We start from the raw sequence: 20834 nt of genomic DNA, 5'->3' as shown, positions 1-20834 counted from the left end.
TACATGAGATATCTTGGCCAAATTTGGCCCCTTTTTTCCTACATGGAGGCGGTCATAACGCCACCCAGGAATTCTAGGTTGCTGTATGGGGGGTGAGAGAAAATAACCAAAACGGGCAAAAATGTGGGGGGTTTTCAAAAAATGCCAATAAAATGATGTACAAAGAAGCCTGTGTTTTTTTCCTTGTAAGAGCTAGGAACAAATGATTTGCTGTACTGAATTACCCAATTTCCTGGCTTTCAAGAACAGGTTAAGTGGAAACGAAAAAAAAATATGTTGATGTGGTCATGAATCGTTTTGTGATAGGTGGACGATTTTGGCCATTTTTGCCAATTGGACATGCGTGGACGGAATGGAAGAAAAGGGTAGGAAAGCTGAATTGGAGGACAGAAAGGCATACATTTCCGAAAAGTAGACAGAATTCCATGTTCAGGAAGGGGTGATTTGCACAGGTCAGGCAACAACTAGGTAGAGGAAAAGTCCATAGTTTGGGGAAAAAGCGGGAAAATGACCCAAAAAAAGGTATGTGGTGGACATGGTTGGCTTGGTACGGCAATGCCTTCTATGAATTTGAATTTTGAGAAAAACAATGCTCCACCACATTCCCCCGACTCTTGCAGTTAGGAAATCACACATTTTTTGTAGTCTTTCACAAAACAAGCAATACCACACTGAGCCAAACACTGAGCCATGGTACACATGAGTTATGTGCTTGCGGCGTGAACAGACGTACTTAGCATGTGTAAATCAGGAAAACCAATGTGGTGAGGAATGGCAAGCATACATTTTTTGAAAGAGCACAGGCAGACCTTTTCAAAGGTAGGTGACTTGTGCAAGTTACAAAAGTTTATCATGCCTAAAGCAGCGACTAAATGAAGGGCATATTTGGGAAATGAAAGGGTTGTGTGGCAAAGGCCTACAGCAAATGTGTGGAAATGTTATAAAAAAACATTCAAACACAACAAATGTCATACCTTCTCACGTTCCTACATGTGTCCCGATGAAAACGGTACCTCACATGTGTGCGTGCACCTACCTGGGTGCCAAGGGGAAAGCCTAAAACACGGCTGACCCAAATTCTTTTTACCCAACTCCCCTTGGCGCAGATGGGCACAATAGTGTGCCATTCTGCCCCCAGGCTGCCCTAAACCTACTGTCCCACCCATTGGGGGGGCCTGTCTGACATCTTGTGGTGGCCCTCTCCCACCTCACCCTAAATGGGTGGAGGGCACCTCATGCGGGCCTCCCTGGGCCTCCTACAAACGGCTCTGTGAGGTACACCCCCCTCCATTTGGGGTGGGAGGGTCAGAGGACCACCAGAAAATGTGGGACAGGCCCCCCAGTGGGTGGGGCAGTAAGGTTTGGGCACCCTGGGGGCAGATTGGCAGACCAATGTGCCCATCTGCGCCAAGGAAATTTTGGTAAACAAAGAAAAAAAACTGAAAATGGTAGGCTGCATTTTAGGGGGGGCTGAGAGACACCCTAAACCGCCAGAGAATTTTGAAATGTAAAGGGGGTGCACCTTTCCATCCCCACCCCAATTGGAGGGGAAGGCCATCTCATGTAGCGATCCCGGTGGGCGGATAAGAGGGGCGGGGGGCCTGTCATACACTCCTCCCTGGGGTCAGGTGTCCCTACCTAGGAGCAGATATCTGCCCCAAGGGAGGTTTGCACAACATGTCCCCCACTCCATTATGGGTGGGAGGGCAGAGGGCCACCACCCCTTCCCATTACAAAACTCCCCGGCACTTTGGGGTGCCCCACAGCCCCCCTAAAATGCTGTCTACCATTATTACTTTTTTGCTTTGTTTACCAACTCCCCTTGGTGCAGATGGGCCATTCTGCCCCCAGGGTGCCCAAAACCTACTTCCCCACCCATTGGGGGGCCTGTCTGACATTTTGTGGTGGCCCTCTCCACCGTTCACCCAAATGGGTTGGGTGGGGCACCTCATACAGGCCTCCCTGGGCCTCCTACAAACGGCTGCGTGAGGTACACCCCTCCTCCATTTGGGGTGGGGGGGAGAGGGCTACCAAAAAATGGGGGACAGGCCCCCCAGTGGGTGGGGCAGTAAGGTTTGGGCACCCTGCGGGCAGATTGGCACACTAATGTGCCCATCTGCGCCAAAGGAAGTTTGGTAAACAGAGAAAAAATTGAAAATCGTACTCTACACTTTAGGGGGGGCTGAGGGGCACCCTAAACCTCTGGGGATTTTTCCAATGTAAAGGGGGTGGCCCTCTCCCCCCACACCAAATGAAAGGGGGGCATCTCAATCAGTCCTCCCTGAGGGCGGATAAGAGGGGGGCATCTCATGCAGCCCTCCCCAGGGTCAAATGCCCCTTCCCAGGAGCAGATAACTGCCCCCAGGGAGGTGTGCATACCATGGCCCCCAGTCCATTTTGGGTGGGGGGAGGGACACCCCCTTTCCATAAAAGCAATTCCCTGGTGGTCTAGTGGGTGGACACTCCCCCCAACACCATCAATTATTTCCCTTGTTTTTTTTTCCTAAGTGCTATTGCCTAGGGTCGGATGGGCACCCATCTGTCACAGGGGGACCATAAACTGCAAGCCTCATCCTTTGGGGGCCTGCACACTTATTTCTGGTGGCCCTCCCCCCTCCAATTGGATGGGGGCCAACTCATGTACTCCTGTCTGGGGGCAGAAATCTGTCCCCAGGGAGGGCTACAAGGGCCGGCCCCCCTTTCCACTTGGTGTGGGAGGGGGAGGGCCACCACCCTTTTGTGTGCCAGAAATATCCCTGGTGCCTAGTGCCCCCCCAGCCCTGTTGTATTTTATTTCTTTCATTTATTTTTTTGAATTTGCCCCCTTCCCTGGGGGCAGATGATCAGCCATCTGCCCCCAGGGTTATCCATATGTGCCCCCATGCTTTGGGGCTGGGAGAGAGCACCTCCCCCCGCTTCTAAAACAGATCCCTGGTGGTCTAGTGGACCTTGCTGGACGCAGATTGAACGCTCTGTGCCCGATCCACGCCCAGCAATGGTACAAAAAAGGTGTAGTTGGAAAGGGGAGATTCTCTGGCTTGAAATACAGCCGGAGATTGAGGAGAGGGAGAAGGGAGCTTACCTTCTCTTTTCACAGCGGCAGCCCGAAATCGCTGGGCGGATAAGAGGGGCGGGGGGCCTGTCATACACTCCTCCCTGGGGTCAGGTGTCCCTACCTAGGAGCAGATATCTGCCCCAAGGGAGGTTTGCACAACATGGCCCCCACTCCATTATGGGTGGGAGGGCAGAGGGCCACCACCCCTTCCCATTACAAAACTCCCCGGCACTTTGGGGTGCCCCACAGCCCCCCTAAAATGCTGTCTACCATTATTACTTTTTTGCTTTGTTTACCAACTCCCCTTGGTGCAGATGGGCCATTCTGCCCCCAGGGTGCCCAAAACCTACTTCCCCACCCATTGGGGGGCCTGTCTGACATTTTGTGGTGGCCCTCTCCACCGTTCACCCAAATGGGTTGGGTGGGGCACCTCATACAGGCCTCCCTGGGCCTCCTACAAACGGCTGCGTGAGGTACACCCCTCCTCCATTTGGGGTGGGGGGGAGAGGGCTACCAAAAAATGGGGGACAGGCCCCCCAGTGGGTGGGGCAGTAAGGTTTGGGCACCCTGCGGGCAGATTGGCACACTAATGTGCCCATCTGCGCCAAAGGAAGTTTGGTAAACAGAGAAAAAATTGAAAATCGTACTCTACACTTTAGGGGGGGCTGAGGGGCACCCTAAACCTCTGGGGATTTTTCCAATGTAAAGGGGGTGGCCCTCTCCCCCCACACCAAATGAAAGGGGGCATCTCAATCAGTCCTCCCTGAGGGCGGATAAGAGGGGGGCATCTCATGCAGCCCTCCCCAGGGTCAAATGCCCCTTCCCAGGAGCAGATAACTGCCCCCAGGGAGGTGTGCATACCATGGCCCCCAGTCCATTTTGGGTGGGGGGAGGGACACCCCCTTTCCATAAAAGCAATTCCCTGGTGGTCTAGTGGGTGGACACTCCCCCCAACACCATCAATTATTTCCCTTGTTTTTTTTTCCTAAGTGCTATTGCCTAGGGTCGGATGGGCACCCATCTGCCACAGGGGGACCATAAACTGCAAGCCTCATCCTTTGGGGGCCTGCACACTTATTTCTGGTGGCCCTCCCCCCTCCAATTGGATGGGGGCCAACTCATGTACTCCTGTCTGGGGGCAGAAATCTGTCCCCAGGGAGGGCTACAAGGGCCGGCCCCCCTTTCCACTTGGTGTGGGAGGGGGAGGGCCACCACCCTTTTGTGTGCCAGAAATATCCCTGGTGCCTAGTGCCCCCCCAGCCCTGTTGTATTTTATTTCTTTCATTTATTTTTTTGAATTTGCCCCCTTCCCTGGGGGCAGATGATCAGCCATCTGCCCCCAGGGTTATCCATATGTGCCCCCATGCTTTGGGGCTGGGAGAGAGCACCTCCCCCCGCTTCTAAAACAGATCCCTGGTGGTCTAGTGGACCTTGCTGGACGCAGATTGAACGCTCTGTGCCCGATCCACGCCCAGCAATGGTACAAAAAAGGTGTAGTTGGAAAGGGGAGATTCTCTGGCTTGAAATACAGCCGGAGATTGAGGAGAGGGAGAAGGGAGCTTACCTTCTCTTTTCACAGCGGCAGCCCGAAATCGCTGGGCGGATAAGAGGGGCGGGGGGCCTGTCATACACTCCTCCCTGGGGTCAGGTGTCCCTACCTAGGAGCAGATATCTGCCCCAAGGGAGGTTTGCACAACATGGCCCCCACTCCATTATGGGTGGGAGGGCAGAGGGCCACCACCCCTTCCCATTACAAAACTCCCCGGCACTTTGGGGTGCCCCACAGCCCCCCTAAAATGCTGTCTACCATTATTACTTTTTTGCTTTGTTTACCAACTCCCCTTGGTGCAGATGGGCCATTCTGCCCCCAGGGTGCCCAAAACCTACTTCCCCACCCATTGGGGGGCCTGTCTGACATTTTGTGGTGGCCCTCTCCACCGTTCACCCAAATGGGTTGGGTGGGGCACCTCATACAGGCCTCCCTGGGCCTCCTACAAACGGCTGCGTGAGGTACACCCCTCCTCCATTTGGGGTGGGGGGGAGAGGGCTACCAAAAAATGGGGGACAGGCCCCCCAGTGGGTGGGGCAGTAAGGTTTGGGCACCCTGCGGGCAGATTGGCACACTAATGTGCCCATCTGCGCCAAAGGAAGTTTGGTAAACAGAGAAAAAATTGAAAATCGTACTCTACACTTTAGGGGGGGCTGAGGGGCACCCTAAACCTCTGGGGATTTTTCCAATGTAAAGGGGGTGGCCCTCTCCCCCCACACCAAATGAAAGGGGGCATCTCAATCAGTCCTCCCTGAGGGCGGATAAGAGGGGGGCATCTCATGCAGCCCTCCCCAGGGTCAAATGCCCCTTCCCAGGAGCAGATAACTGCCCCCAGGGAGGTGTGCATACCATGGCCCCCAGTCCATTTTGGGTGGGGGGAGGGACACCCCCTTTCCATAAAAGCAATTCCCTGGTGGTCTAGTGGGTGGACACTCCCCCCAACACCATCAATTATTTCCCTTGTTTTTTTTTCCTAAGTGCTATTGCCTAGGGTCGGATGGGCACCCATCTGCCACAGGGGGACCATAAACTGCAAGCCTCATCCTTTGGGGGCCTGCACACTTATTTCTGGTGGCCCTCCCCCCTCCAATTGGATGGGGGCCAACTCATGTACTCCTGTCTGGGGGCAGAAATCTGTCCCCAGGGAGGGCTACAAGGGCCGGCCCCCCTTTCCACTTGGTGTGGGAGGGCCACCACCCTTTTGTGTGCCAGAAATATCCCTGGTGCCTAGTGCCCCCCCAGCCCTGTTGTATTTTATTTCTTTCATTTATTTTTTTGAATTTGCCCCCTTCCCTGGGGGCAGATGATCAGCCATCTGCCCCCAGGGTTATCCATATGTGCCCCCATGCTTTGGGGCTGGGAGAGAGCACCTCCCCCCGCTTCTAAAACAGATCCCTGGTGGTCTAGTGGACCTTGCTGGACGCAGATTGAACGCTCTGTGCCCGATCCACGCCCAGCAATGGTACAAAAAAGGTGTAGTTGGAAAGGGGAGATTCTCTGGCTTGAAATACAGCCGGAGATTGAGGAGAGGGAGAAGGGAGCTTACCTTCTCTTTTCACAGCGGCAGCCCGAAATCGCTGGGCGGATAAGAGGGGCGGGGGGCCTGTCATACACTCCTCCCTGGGGTCAGGTGTCCCTACCTAGGAGCAGATATCTGCCCCAAGGGAGGTTTGCACAACATGGCCCCCACTCCATTATGGGTGGGAGGGCAGAGGGCCACCACCCCTTCCCATTACAAAACTCCCCGGCACTTTGGGGTGCCCCACAGCCCCCCTAAAATGCTGTCTACCATTATTACTTTTTTGCTTTGTTTACCAACTCCCCTTGGTGCAGATGGGCCATTCTGCCCCCAGGGTGCCCAAAACCTACTTCCCCACCCATTGGGGGGCCTGTCTGACATTTTGTGGTGGCCCTCTCCACCGTTCACCCAAATGGGTTGGGTGGGGCACCTCATACAGGCCTCCCTGGGCCTCCTACAAACGGCTGCGTGAGGTACACCCCTCCTCCATTTGGGGTGGGGGGGAGAGGGCTACCAAAAAATGGGGGACAGGCCCCCCAGTGGGTGGGGCAGTAAGGTTTGGGCACCCTGCGGGCAGATTGGCACACTAATGTGCCCATCTGCGCCAAAGGAAGTTTGGTAAACAGAGAAAAAATTGAAAATCGTACTCTACACTTTAGGGGGGGCTGAGGGGCACCCTAAACCTCTGGGGATTTTTCCAATGTAAAGGGGGTGGCCCTCTCCCCCCACACCAAATGAAAGGGGGCATCTCAATCAGTCCTCCCTGAGGGCGGATAAGAGGGGGGCATCTCATGCAGCCCTCCCCAGGGTCAAATGCCCCTTCCCAGGAGCAGATAACTGCCCCCAGGGAGGTGTGCATACCATGGCCCCCAGTCCATTTTGGGTGGGGGGAGGGACACCCCCTTTCCATAAAAGCAATTCCCTGGTGGTCTAGTGGGTGGACACTCCCCCCAACACCATCAATTATTTCCCTTGTTTTTTTTTCCTAAGTGCTATTGCCTAGGGTCGGATGGGCACCCATCTGCCACAGGGGGACCATAAACTGCAAGCCTCATCCTTTGGGGGCCTGCACACTTATTTCTGGTGGCCCTCCCCCCTCCAATTGGATGGGGGCCAACTCATGTACTCCTGTCTGGGGGCAGAAATCTGTCCCCAGGGAGGGCTACAAGGGCCGGCCCCCCTTTCCACTTGGTGTGGGAGGGGGAGGGCCACCACCCTTTTGTGCGCCAGAAATATCCCTGGTGCCTAGTGCCCCCCCAGCCCTGTTGTATTTTATTTCTTTCATTTATTTTTTTGAATTTGCCCCCTTCCCTGGGGGCAGATGATCAGCCATCTGCCCCCAGGGTTATCCATATGTGCCCCCATGCTTTGGGGCTGGGAGAGAGCACCTCCCCCCGCTTCTAAAACAGATCCCTGGTGGTCTAGTGGACCTTGCTGGACGCAGATTGAACGCTCTGTGCCCGATCCACGCCCAGCAATGGTACAAAAAAGGTGTAGTTGGAAAGGGGAGATTCTCTGGCTTGAAATACAGCCGGAGATTGAGGAGAGGGAGAAGGGAGCTTACCTTCTCTTTTCACAGCGGCAGCCCGAAATCGCTGCCACAGTGAAATTACTTTCACTTTCACGTCAGCGTGCATTACGCACACCGACGTGAAATTGTAGGTAATCCAGCCCCCGGGCAGTGAGGAGGGACCTCCCCCTCACATAGCCCGGGGGTTGTATTACTGTTTTGAGCGATCCCTTCTTTGCAGGGATCGCTCAAAACAAGGTGCTTAAGAGGACGATGTATCTCGTCCTTGGCAACACGGAGGTAATGTCAAGGATGAGATACCACGCCCTTGCTACATAAGGGGTTAATGACACTGCAATTGTAGATTGCTACTGTAAGCTTGTTGTCTTCTTCAGCATTCGTCCTCGATCAACTAGCTGCTCTCTGGAACCAATTTCTCCACCAGTCGCGGTGCAAATGTTCCTTTATCGTGAACAAAGATGATTTCTGCGAGCTATACATTTTGCTTCATTAACCACTTCCCAATCGATGCCTCGAATTTGCTTCAGTCCAGATGACATTCAGACCTTCCAGGATTTAGCGGCATGAAATGGCAAATTTTGCGGCATGAAATGGCAAATTTTGCGGCACAAACCTTTATTTATTGCAGCATTTTTGCGGGACATTTTGTATTAACTGGAGGGTGTAAGATTGCCACATTGCAGGAAATAGGCAGAGTGTAAGGCTACAAAAGCCAGGGTATCATTATTATGTATCTTTTGTATTAATTTAATAGGAAGAGTCCCAGATGTCTCTGGCTTGGCAGAACAGTGTTTCATTTGGCTACATTTCTGGTTTAATGTTCATGCCTATTTAACAATATTAAGTAAATTGATAATTATCAATTGTAATGCTGAAAATATTCCCCTTCTATGTTCTCCAATCCCACACACCTCTCTCACCAACTCTGCATCACAACTTACATTCCTTAACCTCTCACTCTATCATACAAATACTCACGTGCTATGTCACACTGTCAAGTCACAATTTGCACTGCCCAGCCCCTGCCACACTCCAAATCATAGTCCCAACTCACACCTTACACTCTACAATTCCTCCCGCAATATACAGTCCTTCATTCTTTTGTGCTACTTCTGCATCTTGCATCCTTTCTCCCATTATATCGCACTCTTCCCTCATCCTTTTTCCCAATCTGCAGCTCGCTGCCTCTTTCTGGCCAACCGCTTCCTCTCTGCTTTCTGACTCACTGACCACACGCTCCCTCTACTTTCTGTACCTCTGCTTGCTCTCAGAATTCTGGCCCACCGCATCACTGCTTCCTCTGCTCTCTTGTGCAGCGCTTCCTCCTCTGACTCACTGCTCTCCCTCTGCTTTCTTGCCTACCACTTCACATCTCACCCATCACTCTTCCTCTCTCAGAGTAACCATTTTTTAATTTTTTTTAAATGTAGATTTTGACCAAGTTCCTCATATAATGGGGCATTTAAAAAAAGAACGGAGGATATGCTATTTTTAGACAACCCATTTTTGGAAATTAGCAGGTCACCTTATTCTCAAAGGTGACCAGCGCATTTCCACCGGCATGAGCTGTAGCGCAAATTGTGCGCTGGCCAGCTCCCTTGAATGGTGTTCTGGGTTGTTTGACCAAAGTTTAATTATTTGCTGCAGAATTGACCGTAGTCAATTTCGATGCAAATTGATTTGCACTTCAGCCAAACAACCCAAAATGTACCTTTCACCACCACCACACCCCCTCCCCTACTTAACTGCTTGGTCACTGGCGCTTCCCCTGCAACCCTACGGTGCCAGATCCGTCCCTCTAACGCGGGTCGGATCCGACTCCGCAGGGTCCCTTTTTCATTATTTTCTTTTTTTTCTGTCCCCGCCTCCAATTCTGAGGAAAAAGGGGAAAACACTTCTGCAACCGCCCTACACCCGCAACACATGTTCAGTATTTATAAAAATCGATCGAATAGTACTGGACGAAATAGGTCAAATTGTAACATTCGATAGATTTTTGTCATCAAAATGGGCAGTACTTTGAAAAGAATCGCTCTCCCGACAGTGTTCTGCAAGCTCGCAGCGCCTTTCACAGGGACAGGCCCTCCAGGTGCCTGCCGCTGTAAAATGCGACCCAAAAAATGCATTTTTATCCTGTTTGAGGAACAGAAATGCAACTGACACAGCAGCGGTTCATACCTTAAAACAAATGCATGACAGCGTCAGGAAAGACCCTGTCATGCAGTGGCAGCCCAACATCTCGTGCGTATTGGGTTGCCTACAATTTCTGCAGATTTAAAAGTGCATCTTGCATGGAAATGAGGGATGCGCTTTTAAATTGTCAGAAACGCCACTTTATTTGATCAAGAAGGTGAAAAAGGCCATCTGAATGGGCGCGCATATAAAATGTGCCCATTCATGTGTCCCTTGTGGATTGGGCTGCACTTTTTTGGGGCGCAAGTGATGAGATATGTTAGCGCATTTAATTTCTTGTGTAAAAGAAAAGTTGAGAACCTGGCACCCTGAGTATTATTTTTTTTAAAACAGTAATTTTTGAAGATTACTTAAAAAAATGTAAAAGAATTTTTTTTTTTAAAAAAGATGCGGTTTTTGCACACAACGGCCATTTTTGCTGCATTTTGCACAAAACGGCCGTTTTCGCGACATTTTGCGGGATCGCAAAATCGCTATAAACTGGAGGGTCTGATTGTAGCTTCCCTGTCAGCATGAACAAAATGTTAGGTCTTAATCACTTCCTCTATCTGTCCATCGGAAGAGGGTTTCTACACAGCTCTGTGATTTCTTTCAGAATAGATTGCTTCCTGGATTATGATACCTTCCAGGATCACATTCAAATTTGTAATATTTATGGGTCCCCAGGAAATGTCACCACATCCGCGTGTCTTTCAATGAGACAATGAGTCTTGAATTAACCGAAAGAACACCCCACAGACTAGTGTATGTCCTGCATCGGGTGATAGGGGCATTTGTGATTTTCTCACTGAACGCAAGCAACTTCAAAATCTCTTCAGTGATGATTGTGAGCAATCTTCTAATGATCTTTTCGTTGTCAGTATTAACAATAAAATATGGAATGTGGCAAACTCTCCCCACCAGTGACGGATACAAACGTAATACCAACTCAAAAATACGTAAGTATATGCCTAGAAAGGTCATCACTGGGTAACACCATGAGTAACACCGAACAGGAGCGCTGTATGGAAGTAATCAGGATACTGTATCCTTTTCCAATTGCTGCGTCCATGATCAAAGGTTGGCATATCCTTATTGTTATCAAGGCTTAAGTGTGCCTCAGTCCAAAATTAATAAACCTTTTTTTACTTTTCTTGTTATCAAGGCTTTAAGCATGCCTCAGTCCAAAGTCAATAACCTACTGTGGCTTTCACGAATGCAGATCTTCTTTTGCTCTGCAAAAAGGATGCACAGAGTGTTTGAATGTGTCCTTTTACCCTTTTATTTATAGCTAAAAGGGGAGTGTCCAAATTAAGCCACAGCCCAACTAAAAAGTTCTTGAACCTTTCCACTTATCGGGTTATGCGTCCTTCTTCCTCGTCATGGATCTCATTTGCATGTGCTATGGTTCTTCCCTGATCTTTGTAGCTTCTTTGTAGTGGGGTGTAAGCAGAGGCGTCTCTCCGGCGTAGATTTTAGTGTCGCCCAGGAAGATCCAAGATCACCTACCCTGCACTTTAACAGCAGATGGCGTTACGTCCTCAACAATGACAGGACCGTGAAAACGGGTCTCATCAAACTTTTTCCTTGTGTGATTAGGAATCAGGATCTTGTCTCCTGGGTAGATTCTTGGACTTAGAAATTCTGGAGTTTGGATTGTTGACGCATATCCTTCTGTGTTTTGTACTGCTTTACACCCTCGTCTCTACCACTGTCCTGCAATCACAGAAAAACAAAATGTTAAAAAGTCCAAGTATTTTTGCAATTCAAGTCCTAACATTTCTGACGTTGGCTGAGCATCACTTCTAACTCGGGATGGAGGCATTAAAGGCATTCTCATTCTCCTGCCTGTCACGATCTCCTGCAGCGTAAAATGGTGGTCAGAACCTGGTTGGTTCCTCAATGCATACAATGCCGCTGGTAGGTAGTGCAACCACCCTTTTTTTAAAGTAAGCTTCAATTTAGCTATTCTTTCTTTTAACAGGCCATTGAGCTTTTCACAGACACGATTTCCTTACGGGTGATAAGCTGAAGAAAACTTGTGTTTTATTCCAAGCAGCAAGGTGATCCGCTTGAAAACTGCGTTAACAAAGTGAGCTCCATTATCTGATGTCATTACTTCACACACTCCCCATCTAGGAAACACTTCACGCACCAAAAACTTGGCTGCAGAGGTAGAGTCTGGGTGCGTACATGGACCTGCCTCTATCCATCTGGAGAAAGGACATACTACAACTAAAAGGTATCTGTATCCATTACAAACTTGTATCATGTCGACATAGTCGATATGCAAGTGCGGAAAAGGGCCATTGGGTCTTGGGATGACCCCCCTCACCATGGGCAGTGTATGCCCAGCTGTGAATTGCTGGCAAATAATACAATTTACCATAAAAAATGCAACATGTTCCATTAGGTTCGGTATGAACCAATCCTCAGCAATGGTTACAGCAAGATTCTCCCTAGTTGTATGCGCTGGGTAGTGTAACTGTTCTAGCGCTACCCTTAATAAGGCTATAGGCATTACTGGTTTACCAGTGCGGTCTTGTCACCACAATGCTCCAGAGGGGTTTAAAGAACACCCTCTTCGCTTCTTCAAGTTCTTTTCCTCTTGAGGTGCCTCTCCTTGGATTTCTACTATCTGTGTTTTAGGCATATGATTGTGTCCCTCAACCACACTTGTTATTACAGTCATTCTTTCATTCACATCAATGGTTTGAACATTCATCATTGCTATATCTGTATTTGCTATGCGCTTGGCTTCCGCGTCTGCTGCTTGATTTCCGTGCGAGATAAAATCTGTCCCTTTCGTGTGAGCTGCTCATTTAACGACTGCTATGCCCACCGGGAGTTGTAGTGCCTTAATGAGCCTGTCCAATAAGGCTGCATCCTGCAATGGTGTGCCGTCCACTCGGAGGTAGCCCCTCCTTTTCCAACACGCTAATCCTGCGTGTATCGTTGACGTCACATAGGTGGAGTCGCTGTACACTATCACTTCCTGGTCTGCATGATTCTCAACTGCGAGCATTAATGCCAATAATTCTGCAGCTTGCGCTGAATAATGTGATGGCAATCGAGTACTGATGAGCACTCAAAATTCTCCATTTGCAAAATGTTTCACTACCGCTGCGCCTGTATATCTTTGCCCGTTATTTTGATCGATCATCGAAGAACCGTCAATGAAGGCAATCTCTCCCCCTGCGAGTGCATTCTCTTTTACTCTAGAGAGCTCATCACAAAACTCTTCATAGTTTGCACAATAGTGTATAGGCTCTCCTTCGGTAATAGGCTCAACTATAAACATAGCTGGAGTCACTATTTTACATCAGACTATTTTAATTGCTGGAGTCGATATGATTACCTCATAGGCAGAAGCCCTTTGAGTAGTCAACATGCCTTTTGGTTTCTCTAAAATTGCAAATAATGCATATTCAACAAATAATTCCATGGAGCATCCCATCACTATGTTTGTAGCCTTCTCTATGACGAACACGGCGGCTGCTAAACTTGGTTCGCATGGAAAATGACCTCTCATTGCTAGGTCCAAAATTACACTGTAATATACAAGGAGTTTGTACCCCAATGTAGTTCTCTGTGTGAGTACTGCTGTCATAAAAGTACCATCTGTGTGCAAGAATAAAAATAATTCCTCTGCATAATTGGGAATCCCTAAAACTGGAGCTGTGCAAATGGATTTTTTTCAATTTGCCTCAGTCCACATGATTTCCTCTTGCGTTGCCTGTGCTTTCTTTAAGGCCTGTAACAGCAGCCTAGTATACGAGCTGTGGTCAAAGACCCATGCTCTGACATAATTGCATAATCCTAGAAAAATCTGCATCTGTTTTATCGTGTGTGGCTTAGCTGTTTTTAGAAAGGCCTCGGCTCTTTCAGGAGTAACTTTCTTTTTCCTTCATGTGAAAACAATTGGCCTATGTACAACACTTCTTGTTGACAATATTGTAACTTTTCCCTGTCAACCTTATATCCTTTGTTAGCAAGTATAATCATTATCTGAAAAGAATCGCGCCTGAACTCTTCCTCTGTGGTGCTGCAAACTAAAATGTCATCTATGTATTGCAGCACAACGCTTTCTAAAGCAATATTGCTCAAGTCCATCTGGAGGACTCTATTAAAAATTGATGGGGACTCACAGACCCCTGGTGCAGCCTCGTGCTTTTTAATCGCACTTGTCTAAAAGTGAATGATGTCAAATCTTGTGAGTCTTTGTGCAATGGGATTGAGAAAAACGCATTTTTTAAGTCAATCACTGTGAAATATCGAGTATCATCAGGTATATTACAAAGAATCGTGGACGGGTTATGGACTAGCGGGAACTCGGCCTCTACAATCTTGTTTATTGGGCATAAATCTTGAATTAGTCTCCAAGACCCCCCCTTTGAGTTTTTAATCGGACAAACTGACGTATTACACGGTGACTCTGACGTCACTAAGATACCTTGGTCCATCATTTGTCTTGAAAATTCCCTCATCTGCCTCTCGAGACATGGGATATTGTCGTGCTCGAGGTAAAATCGCTCCTATTTTCAATTTAATCTTCACTTGCCAAACTCCTGTCAGTACGCCTATGTCATAGGGGTTAGTGGTCCATAATGAAATTGGCACTTTCGCCATATCTTCATCAAAATATTCAGGACGCTTCTTTGCTAGGATCATTCTCTGCGGGACCTCTCTCTTAATTGCTTTGACCCAATAAGTAATGCACATTTCAAATATCACAAAATCGTCAGATCTGTCATCTCCAAACAAATCTTCATCAGTGATGTCATTCAGTCTGCAGTCCTCCTCAATGGCAATTACAGTGCTCCATCGTCTATCCTTATCATCAATTGCATCAAGCAAAGCCATATTTCCTCAGACTAAAGCTGCTTCTAAGGCTAAGGGGAAAATGTACCCCTCTTCTTCATCCATAGGTATCTGTGGTCCAAATAGAAACTCATTTGGTATTCTCATGGTTCTGCCTACTAGACCTGGCAGCCATGTTAACAAAATACGTATCCCATAATGGAACACTTTGGGTTCCAATGGTATTGCTCTGGGCACTATTTGTCCTGTGTATGCCCTGATCATTTCGCACACGTTTAAGTAATGCATTCCCGGTGTTGAGCATACTATGCCATCGTCTGTAAATGAAATGGTCATATTTATTTTTGTCTTTAAATCTCATGCTAACATGTTGACAGGTGTTTGCCTTTAATAAAGCAGTGGCACATTCATATCACATTCTCCTACAGAGACTGTTAATTGAAAATATGCCCTCACATATACACTAGCGTGTTGCACCCGTGTCCACTAAGAAGGAATGCCTATAATTACATCTATCCTTGGCTCCTCACGTGGATTGGACGTAATAGATAGGACTGAACACATCAGGTCTCCCAGTGAGCTGTCCTATTGCGGGTACAGCCTCACCCCATCACTCGTGACTGGATTTCTTCCATCAACAGTGACTCCTTCTATTCTACGTGTCATAGATTGCTCTGTGTTTGTGTTCTGCTGAAGTTGCATAGGAGATTGCAGTGATTCTCCTTGCGGTTGATTACCTGTCACTTGCTGTGGTTGCAAGCTTTGCTGCACTCTCAGCGCTTGCTGCTGCACTGTTTGATCTTGTGCAACTCCATTTCTGCTCTGCTGCGAATATGCAGGTGGATTTGGCATTCCCTGTCTTGTATACTGAGCATTCTGTACCATCCCTTGGCTCCTACACATACGAGCTATGTGCCCTGTCATTCCACATGTCCAACATACAAGCGGTGGTCTTCCCTTCTGCCCATTTTGCATGTTTTGATTACCATTTTGCATATTCTGAAACCCTTTTTGGTTATTCTGAAAACTTCCCTGATTATTCTGCCAATACCCTTGATTACCTTGCCAACCTCTCCCTCTATATCACCTTCCTCTTGGAGCATATCCATAATTTGTCTGATCAAACTGTCTTTGGTTGTTTACTTGTGGCATAGGTACTGCTTGCTGCAGGTTTGATCCACCCACGTTAGTTAACATTGCCCCTTCAATGGCATTCTTAGATAACTTTTTCTGCACTAACTTTGCTTCTTCACCTTTCGTGTATCGTCCTTTTTGCGATTCTTATCCTGCAGGAGGCTGCAATAATGTGCGATGGTCAACTGAATTTCTGACCATGGTTTTGCTTCTATTCCCACTAGTTTCTTGAGCTGTTTCTGCACTTGCACTGGCAGCCTTTGGCATAATATATGATAAAAAACAGGTATAGACTTCCCCCAAGCCTCATGTGTTTCTGTCATGAACCGTCGCCTGGGTCACTTTTGGACCTCCTGGTCCCTGACCCATAGAGCTCTGAATACAGTAACCCTCCCAACATGGCCATCGTATACGAAACGTAGCATGCCAGCCTTTACATTCCGCACTTCACATACTATTAAATAGACACACCCCCGCGGCACTGCGCGTCTAAACGCTGCTGTTCGCCGTAGCTGGATGTGTGCTGCCAGAGTTCGCTCGGGGCTATCCTCTTGAATTTCCCCTTTCCCGGTTCCTTGATTCCTCCTCCTTTCTTTACATCCTCTAAACTTACCCAACTTCCTGGATTTTCACCGCGCTCGAGTCATGTCTACCGTGCCTCAGTGCGCGGACATTGTTCCTTCCTGGTTCCATCCCGGACAGTCTGAATGAAGCATGCTGGAATCCGAAGACCCGCGCGCAGCCCTATACAAATCCCGGACTGTGCGGAAGAAGTCACGAAAGAAGGTTGCAAGCCAACAGGAAGAACAGGTGAGAAGGGGAGAGACTTGCGACAGATTGAGATGCCCAAAAGTCAATACGGATACATGGATGGAAGCCGCGGTTCAAGACCTCATGCGAGGCATGCAGGAACTTACCACCAAAGTTCAAAATCTTAAAGCTGAGAACACTGCCTTAAAACAGCTGGTATTGTCTCGGGATTCTGCTACCAAGGAAAGAGTGTTATTAGGAGGAGTGGTGGACAAATATGATGGCTCTCCAAAGACCCTTCGTGCCTTCCTGGATTCATGCCTAGTGCATTTCATCTTCAAGCCCTACTACTTTTCTACCCCTAGAGCAAAAGTAGGGTTTATGATATCACACCCCACTGGCAACACATTAACCTGGGCTACTCCCCTAGTCAATTCGGGCGACGCCCTCCTCGATGACTAGAATGGATTTGTGGAAGCCCTAAAGGCCATGTTTGATCGTCCTGAGCAGGTCTATAGCGCTCAAGAACGTCTACTTGATTTTAGACAAGGATCCCAGGATATGCTTACCTATGTCACCCGTTTCAAACAACTTATGAAGGAAGCCGATTGGTCCCTAGAGGCGAGCCTCACCCTCTTTCTCAGAGGGTTGAATCAAGAAATAAAGGATGAGCTAGCCAGGGTAGCTCTCCCTAATTCTTTCCAGGCCCTCTTGGATCTTTCCTTACAAATTGATTTTCAAATTGAGTAAAGAATGGCGGAGAAAAAGAAGTCGAAATCATCCTTACCAAAGACTGTCATCGATCATCCTTCTAGTCCTGAATCTGCAGTTTCTCCGACCTCTGACCCAGAACCTATGCAACTGGGGGCCTTCCGTGGACCCATCACCCCACAAGAAACGATGCACCGTATTCACACTGGTCTCTGCATGTATTGCACCTCCGATAAACACCTTGTGAGAGAGTGCCCTATTGCTCCTCCACGGCCTTCGGGAAACACCAGCTCCCGATCCTAGATGGGGCACTGTTTCGGGAGAATGATGTCTGCTCCACATCAATTCCTTCCTTGAACTCTCCTGGACAAAATAACCTTGTGATTCTACAGGCCTTTCTATCGCCGTCCAAGAAAGAATCCTACCCCATCCTGGCATTAGTGGATTGCAGAGCCATGGGCATATTCATAGATCAGGATTGGGTCACAACTCATCGTATCCCATGTGAAACACGAGAGATTATGCAACCATGTCAAAGCAATCGATGGAAGACCCCTGTCTTCAGGACCCATAACCCTTCAAACCAAGGAGCATCTTCTCTCCATAAAACACCATCAGGAAAAGGTAAAATTTGATGTTATAAGATCCACCCACTATCCAATTTTAGGTATGCCTTGGTTACAGAAGCATAACCCCTACATCAATTGGGCAGCAGGCTCCTTGTTTCTTGGTTCGGAACATTGTATGTCCCATTGTTTGTCCCTGACCACCTTACCAAAAGCCTCTGAAGACTTCCCAAAGAATCAACAAATTCCAGTCACCGTCTCTAACGTCATCCAGATTCCCAGGGCCTATCAGGCGTACTCAGATGTGTTTCAACTGCCATAGTTCAAGCTCTACCACCCCACAGAGCTGAAGATTGTGCCATCGATACTGAACCTTCAGCTGTAATTCCGTTTGGAAGAATGTTTATCTTGTCAGAACCTGAAAAGAAGGCCCTCCGGGAATACCTGGATACCAATCTGGAAAATGGAACTATTCGTGCCTCCAAGTCCCCAATGGGCACCACCCTGTTTTTCGTTCCCAAGAAGGATTTCAAGGAGCTTAGACCATGTCTCGATTACCGTGGCCTTAATCAATGCACTCTTAAGGACCGTTATCCTTTGCATCTCATCTCAGACATCCTGGAAGCCGTCAGAGGCGCTGTCATCTTCACAAAACTAGACCTCAGGGGCGCCTACCATCTTATTCGTATAAAGGAAGGTGATGAATGGAAGACAGCCTTTAGAATACCGTTCAGCCATTTTGAGTATTTAGTTATGCCCTTTGGACTTGATAATGCCCCAGCAGTTTTCCAACGCTTCCTGGACCGGGTATTTTGTGATATGCTGTTCCTCTTCGTCATTGTATATCTAGATGACATACTGATCTACTCCAAAGACCATCAAAAACATGAAGAACACGTAAATGCAGTCTTACAGTGTTTACAGGAACATAAACTCCTGGCCAAACCCGGGAAATGCCTCTTTCACGTGTCCACTGTTCACTATCTCAGATTTGTTCTTAGCCAAAAAAGGATTGGAATGGATTCTTCAAAGGTTGACTCCATTCTATCTTGGCCTGTTCCCACTAGCGTTAAGTAAATTCAATCCTTCATGGGGCTTGCTAACTTCTACAAAAAGTTTATTCCAGCATTTTCGGAAATGATTCATCCAATTGTCACGTTGTTAAAAAAGGACACCCCCTTTCATTGGACCTCAGTCGAAGATTCGGCGTTTCAGCGATTAAAATCGGAGTTTACACAAGCCCCCATCCTTGCTCAACCTGACACAAACAAACCCTTCATTGTCGAAACTGATGCTTCCAACTACGCCATTGGGTCAGTCTTGAAACATGAACTTGGAGACAAACTAAAACATCCCAACACCTATCTCTCCCGCACCTTGACTCCCAGTGAAACCCATTATTCCGTCCTGGAGAATGAATTGTTAGCCATCCGTCAAGCCTTCACTGATTGGAGACATCTCCTTCTGGGAGCAAAACCCCCAGTTCAAGTTCGCACAGACCATCGGAATCTCCAAGTATTACAATCCCTAGAATGCAGAAACAGTCGCCAAGCTCGCTGGGCTTTCTTTTTTGCCCAATACCAATTCCAAATCCATCATTTCCCTGGAACACATAACGTCATAGCCGATGCTTTGTCCAGGCGTCCCGACTATGAGCCCCTTGAGGATCGGACCTTTCCCAAAATGTTTCCCCACACAATATTTGTTGCCCAAGCAATCACCCTCTTGGAGGATATTCAAATTCAAACCCAGTCCTCTGAACTACAGAAGGAGTTTAAAAGAAACAATCGATGGAATCTCAAAACAAAGGATGGATACCTGTTCAAGGACAATCGCTTGGTCATTCCCACTCCTGGATTGAGAAAAAGAATCATAAGCCTATGTCATGATACTTTCCATTCAGGGCACCTTAGCATCACCAACACTCTCCATCTAATACAAAGACAGTTTTGGTGGCCAAAGATGAAGGATGATATCAAGATCCATATCCAGATGTGTGCAATCTGCAATCAGAACAAATACGATAACAAAAAAACACCAGGTCTCCTGCTTCAACCGGCGATACCAACAAGACCCTGGGAAGTCATTGCCACGGATTTCATAGTGGAACTACCCTCTTCCAGGGGCTACACAACTATAATGGTTACCATTGATTTGTTCACTCATATGGCTCATTTTACACCTTTATCCAAACTGCCATCCTCATCTGAGCTTGCTGGAATTTTCCTGGAACACATATTCCGGCTTCATGGGCTACCTTACAAGATCATTTCTGATAGAGGGCCCCAATACATAAACCAGTTCTGGAAACAGTTATGTCGTATACCGGGAATCCACCGTGCCTTGTCTGCGGGATATCACCCACAGACCAATGGAGCTGCTGAGCGTGTTAACCAAACTTTAGAACAATATCTTCGTTGCTTCGCCACCAAGGTTCAGGATGATTAGTCACTCTTAATACCTGTGGCCGAATTTGCATACAATAATTCAGATCATTCAGCTATCAAAACCAGTCCTTTTTTCTGTAGTCAAGGATTTCATCCTTCAGTCCTACCGTCCATTCTTCCACATCCAACCCCAGTTCCTACGTTTGATTCTTGGATTGAAACATTAATCAATGTACATAAGGAAGCTAAAGAAAACCTGGAAAAGGCTTGAAGAGACGTGATACTTTAGGGTGACTCCGAAATGAGGACCAGGACCTTAATAAGCGATAAAGTCTGGTTATCCTCAAAACTCCTCCCACGTCACTTACGTCCAAATAAATTGGCACCCAGATATTATGGTACCTTTACTATAAAAGAAATCGTCAATCCAGTGGCCTTTCGACTCCAACTACCTGAATCATGGAAAAGGATCCACCCAGTTTTCCATACTTCTCTGTTAAAGCGATATGTCCAACCCTCTCGAACTGCTCCAAGAGCTACGCCAGTGATTGTCAATGACCAACTCGAATATGAGGTATCCAGAATATGTGATTCCAGGTACCGATGTGGTTAGCGGCAGTACTTGGTCGAATGGAAAGG

The sequence above is a fragment of the Ambystoma mexicanum genome, chromosome 5p (genome assembly GCF_040938575.1).
Source record: "Ambystoma mexicanum isolate Mex_15411 chromosome 5p, UKY_AmexF1_1, whole genome shotgun sequence".
Lineage (NCBI taxonomy): Eukaryota > Metazoa > Chordata > Amphibia > Caudata > Ambystomatidae > Ambystoma > Ambystoma mexicanum.
Note: the sequence above shows the minus strand (reverse complement) of the source record.